Source organism: Balaenoptera ricei, chromosome 14 (genome assembly GCF_028023285.1).
Source record: "Balaenoptera ricei isolate mBalRic1 chromosome 14, mBalRic1.hap2, whole genome shotgun sequence".
In the NCBI taxonomy this organism is placed as follows: Eukaryota; Metazoa; Chordata; class Mammalia; order Artiodactyla; family Balaenopteridae; genus Balaenoptera; species Balaenoptera ricei.
Window position 1 is genome coordinate 43287501 of NC_082652.1, and position 6359 is coordinate 43293859.

General features: G+C 41.4%; 1 pseudogene; it reads right to left on the reverse strand.

Annotated features, from left to right (window-relative positions):
• Positions 1-1316: 1316 nt before the first annotated feature.
• On the reverse strand, positions 1317-2319 carry LOC132347753 (S-adenosylmethionine decarboxylase proenzyme-like; annotated as a pseudogene).
• Positions 2320-6359: the final 4040 nt, after the last annotated feature.

Genomic DNA, 6359 nt, shown 5'->3' on the forward strand with positions numbered 1-6359 from the left:
TTATGGATAGCATTCTGCTTCACTGTGTAGTATGTCTGAATGACCTGAACAGTTCTCATTCATCACTTGATGCTACTCCATGGTGAAAGAAATACCAGTAAGAGGAACCGTCAGAACACTATCACATGCATCACAAAGTCACAGAACTTTCTAAGTCACAAGACGGCAAAGACATCGATTCTGCCTTGAACCAAAGTTTATGGCATATCATTAATAGAAATTAGTGGAAATGGCTACGAAAGTAAAAGTTAAGGTGAATCATCTGAGCTGACTTGACTTGTTGAATCCAACACAACCTTTATCTTAAATCTCCTTGCTAACAAATTTAGTGATAATTCTTTTATACTACTACTTAGCAAGTTAATAAAGGCATGGTACTCATGAGAAGTTAATCTCATTTAATGGGGGGCACAGACTGGCATACAGGTTCCATACAGTTCTGCCAATATTCCCTAGTATCAATCTATACCTTCTTTGCTAGTCAACACCAGCTTATTCCAAAAGAGCTCATGGTAATGAAAAATGCCAAACTCCCTTGACCTTAAAAGAAAATTAAGCCCAGGGTCCATCCCACCGTTCCCCCTCTGGGGTGTAAGGTTAGTGTAAACCCACAGTGTAACAGTGTATTGCTTTATGGAGGGGCTGTGGTTGGGAGGGAGACACCATGGTGAGGAACGAATCAATTCAAGTCGCACAAGTCTAGGAAGCAGTGAGATAGTAATACACGAAATGGATAACTGCAGTCATTTTCGTAGAGGACTCGACTCATGGAAGAAGAACTTTGGTGCTGCAAAAACATCTGTATGAAGTAGAAATTGGTTTCAATAACATTAGTAGAGAATATGTTCTAGAAAGTGGAGGTAACTGGATGCAAAATCCTGGTAGCAGTTGAATAGAACAGTCCCAGATGGCTAGGCTGAGGCCAACACCTAATGAGGACGAAAGCCTTGTCTGTGCGGAATTTTGGATGATACCTGGAGAAATATTACACTGTGCATAAAGCAAATTGAATTGTTTTCACAAGTGTTGTAAAGTTTCATATAGTAAAAGGTTTTTTCTACATGCACTTCAATTTCACAGCAAGAGTGGCATAGGATACCTAAACGCAGAAGAGAGCATTCATGCAAGATATCTAACTCCTTGATACAATAATGCATACAAATCAAAATGATTACACTATCATTACATCTAGGGCTTTCTGCAACTACAAGGTGGTGGTTATGGAAAGCATGGCCCTTGGTATCAATATCTAAAAAGCAGTCACCACTTTCTTCTGTGTGTGTTCTCTTTTTGCATTTTTTCTTCATTTTTCTTAATCAGCTCTGCTGTTGTTGCTGCTTCTTAGCAAAACTGGTAAAAACAAAATGGTAATCATTGAACATAGCACTCTGGCAATCAAGACGTTTAAAACCTTCAATCTTCTGGGGCAAAGAAAGCACTGTGCAACATTTAGAACTCTGATTTACAAACAGGGTGGTCACAATTTTCCTGGCTTGAAGACTTCCATAAGTTTCCTGATCAGGTCATCATAGGAGGTCTGACTTAAGTTTGTTTCAAAGCTAACATAAGAAAATTCTGGTTCTGGAGTGATGTGAATAGTCCAATAAGTTCCATCCGATTTCATTCCATTCATTGAATACCCACAAGGATTGAACAGTGTGGCATCAATGACAGAACGTGGTATCAGATCACAAATTCCACTCCCACGAGTGACATCCTTTGCAGTAACACCATCTTTCATGTAGAACTGGTCCATAACGCTGGGTCAAGCTCGCTCATCAGAATTTCCAGGGTTTGATCTGGCTGATTGATTACCTGACTTTCTGGGAAATCCAAAGTATACAAGTACCAACAATCAGAATTCATGCGTCGCATACAATATGCTGCTCCATTTGGGAAAATTGCATTAAGAAACTCTGTTTCTTCCTGGAAATTCCTGTGTGGGTACCCTTGGTGAGAAGGCTTCGTGAAATTCTTACCAGAATAAAAGAAGCTTTGAATTGAGTCAAACCCACTGTAATCCCTAGCAAGCTTCAACAGGGGAACCAGTGCTTTCAGCAAGAGGGTGGTACCACATGTCTTCAAAATGAAACGTCTCTTGGAGACAAACATGCTACTCTCACTGAGTACATAAGCTTCCTGCTTGTCAGTTTTTGTCATACTTATGATTGAACATTGCACATCCTTCAAAAGTATGTCCCACTCGGATCTTGGGATGGTGCGAAGATCCCCGGATCCTTGGTTTGCGTCGGGTTGCTGCCTGGAGAACCAAACCTCCAGCAGCTTCTCGGTCCTTTCGAAAAAATGTGCATCTTCCATCACCGTGAGACTAGCGAACGACCAACAACTACAGAAAATCAACTAAATTAAATCTCTTCTCCCGCCGCTGCCGCCACCGCTGCGGACTGTTCCAGCTGTGTTACTAAAGTTCAGGTTCCTTTTTTGCTATAATTTTATATTAACTTTTTTTAAAAAAGGGTTAATAAAATTTTCCCGGCTTTTTTTTTTTTTGGTGAGCGAAAGTTGAAGGTGAGTCTGTTGGAAATAGGGGCGGATACAGCTCAGTCTCTTGTAGTCCGCTGTTTCCCCGTTAAAGAGAGTAGAGCGAGCGCTAGCTAATGTCGCCAGCCATACTGTGGGAGCTAAAGAAAGACTTTTAGAATCAGAAAAATAACTATTGCTCAGCCATTCAACTTAAAGATATTTAAGTGTTTTAGTTGGCTTATAATCTGATTGTCAATATTTAAAACTTTTTTTAGTTAAAAGAATTTTAAAGCAATTTCCTCTACCCACCTTGAGATTGATATATTCTTTTCTATTCTCCTGGAGTGGTATTTAAAACAATTGGATTTGAGGTGCATGGACCTAGAGTCTGTCATACAGAGTGAAGTAAGTCAGAAAGAGAAAAACAAATACTGTATGCTAACACATATATATGGAATAATAAAAAAAAAAAGGTTCTGATGAACCTAGGGGCAGGACAGGAATAAAGACGCAGACGTAGAGAATGGACTTGAGGACACTTGAGGGGGAAGGGTAAGATGGGACAAAGTGAGAGATCAGTACTGACATATATACACTACCAAATGTAAAATAGCTAGCTAGTGGGAAGCAGCCGCAGAGCACAGGGAGATCAGCTCGGCGCTTTGTGTCCACCTAGAGGGGTGGGATAGGGAGGGTGGGATGGAGGCACAAGAGGGAGGGGATATGGGGATATATGTATATGTATAGCTGTTTCACTTTGTTATACAGCAGAAACTAACACACCATTGTAAAGCACTTATACTCCAATAAAGATGTTAAAAAAAAAAAAGGGCTTCCCTGGTGGTGCAGTGGCTAAGAATCTGCCTGCCAATGCAGGGGACACAGGTTCGAGCCCTGGTCCAGGAAGATCCCACATGCTGCGGAGCAACTAAGCCTGTGTGCCACAAATACTGAGCCTGCACTCTAGAGCCCGCGAGCCACAACTACTGAGCCCACATGCCACAACTGCTGAAGCCCACATGCCTAGAGCCTGTGCTCCGCAACAAGAGAAGCCACCGCAGTGAGAAGCCCGCTCACTGCAACGAAGAGTAGCCCTCGCTTGCCGCAACTAGAGAAAGCCCGCACGCAGCAACAAAGACCCATCATAGCCATAAATAAATAAGTAAATAAATATATTTATTAAAAACAAAAAACAATTGGATTTGATGTTACAATCATTCTATCATTAGAACACTGGATCAAATAGTCCTATCATTTCATTTGCTTCACAGATGATCACCAAAAAATACTCTTGTCATCAAGGCCTTATAGGTATCTGTGGGGTTTTGTCCACCTGGTGCAGAGTTGGCAAGTTAAACAAACAAAGGAAAGCACACAGTGGTGAGTAATGAGTTTGTTTATGGTATTTGTATTGTGGTTGAAGCAGATAAATGGCTAGAGAATAATATTTACTTCCACTGACTGGGAATAGACACTGTGGCACATAGACGTCTGTGAATTCTGCTGGGGCTAGCTACTGGGTCAGCCCCCATCTCTCTAGGAGGTGGAGGTTATGATCTTTTTCAGAAGAGAGATCTGAAGTTCAGGGCTGTTAAGTAAACTATTCTGGGTGACAGAAATCTTGTATTTCATTGAATTTCAGATGTCATCAGTTGTAAGACCCACTATGATTTTATGTACCACTAAGAAAACAAAAAGTACTCCTACAGCTGTAGCACAGTGATTATTTTATGCCTTAGAATTTTTATTGGAAAGGTTCTTATACTTATTTTGGCATTGATTTCGCTCCTACGTATCTCTTATGCATATGTAGAAAGAAAACTAAAAATGAAGTAAATTGGCTAAGGAATTTATAAAACTTCATTTCAGAGTGTGACTCTTATGAATGATTTTCCAACTTGAAGTCTGCAATATTCATGTTTTGCTGTGCAGGCTCGTCCTCTGTGCCATCCAGAGCATGGGTGATGTAGCATTCCCTAAAAGGTTCCTCCATGACTATCTCTAGAATTCCCTTCTGGGCCATTCCACAAATTTTATGCCTGTCTACAGGCGATGACAACTATGGCCAACGATCGCTGGGCGGCAGCGATTCTAAGATGTATTTTGATTTCAGAAATATTAAAATGTCGGTAAAGATGCGTCTTTAGATTCAAACCGAGGTCTGTCTCTCTCTTATCCTGGACACGAAGGAGGCTTTTGTCTTCTGGTTCCAGAAGTTGATGTTTTACTCCAAAGGGCAGGAGCAGGTGCTGGGTTGAATGTGTACTTCAACTTCTTCAGCTCCTTACCTGTCTCTCACTAGATCGCTCAGGTCTCCTATGTTCCCTTTCAAACCTCTGATGAAGTCATCTGGGTGAACCTTCGGGGGAAAAGGAAAATCCAAACCCAGTAAAGAACTTGTTCTGGACTTGTTCCCTTTCAACCCTCCCTGGTGATTGCAGGGGAAGTTCTCTGGAGCACACAATTCCGTAAACATCGGCATTTCCAGGATATGAAGATTTTGCTGCTCCATTCTGAGCAAAGAGGTTGGTTAAGAAAACTGTGATGTTTTCCAGGTGCAGAGGACAGTCGCTCTGAGGAATGGACTGTTCTGAATCTTCTTGGGATGCTTTAACTGGTGTTCGTAACCTAACGCTCGTAGCTAAGTTGGGCTGAAAATACCACAATCTGTTGGGGGAGAAAAAAGCCTCATGTCTGTAGGTTTTAGGGGATAATCTACATCATCATAACTCAATCTTAGCACATATTTCAATCTGCCTGGAGAGATGATCTCTTTGCCTAACACCCAGAAGGATAGATCACACCCAAGATGCTCATGTTTTGTGCATGAAAATGCATCTGTATATATTTTCCATTTTGCCATTTCCAGTTTTCTTTGACCGCCAGAGTTTGTTTGATTGTTCTATGTTTGGGCAGCTAGGGACTGAGATACTTCTTTTCTGTTTGTTTCTCCAACTCTTTTTACAGTTTAACAAGTCAAATACAAAACTCAGGGGACTTCATAAGCCTCGTGATGGTGCTGTGAGTAGCATCGCATTATTGATTGCAAATACTGCATTGGAATGCCTCGGAAGAGCCCCAAACCAAAACTTGCAGACGCCTGAGGCTCTGAGCTTTCCAATTAGGCTGAAAGTTTCCCTTGATAACCAGTAGTGCTGAAGCTTTTAATATTGTTTTGGTCTATCCGTTCTCAGCAACGTTTTCTAGTTATGAAGGCCAGCGGATCACTTGATGTCAGCGAGGTAGCTCATCCGACCCACTTGCACGCTTTCTGATCAAATATGCTATCTGAAAAGAAAAAAAAAAAGTCTTCAGCGTCACGTAAACTGATCATAATTGGGAGCAATTCTTCTTTCCCTTCTTCAATGCTATATCCTCCTGTGCAGCCTATTTTGCATCCAGAGATACATCTGAAAGTCGAAATCCCTTCGAGCTAAATATTCTAAACTGACAGAAGAATTTCTAGTGGCACACCAGCCTGGAGCCACGTTTTTATGAGGACATCACTTTCTATTTCTAAGCTTCAGTGTGCGCTCTTGCTTCCTCAATGCTGGGAGCCATGCCACATCAACTTGCTTCCCTCTCCGCTTTTAATGTTTTTTTAATGGGAGTCCAGTTTTCCACCTAAGTTATGGCTAGCCTTCTGATGAACCATCAGACACCTAAGTAACCAGAATGGAGGTGTCCAGATGTGACGTGGGGGGTAGAGGCAATGGTAAACTTTCATGCCTTTGAACAAAAGCATCTTCAAAGAATTCATTTTTACCTGGCCTCTGGGTTTGCCATAAGGCTAAAGGGGGCTTAAGAACAACAATTAAACAATTAATATGTGATCTGAAGTCTTTTCTTGTAAGCCACAAGCTAAAGTAATCATT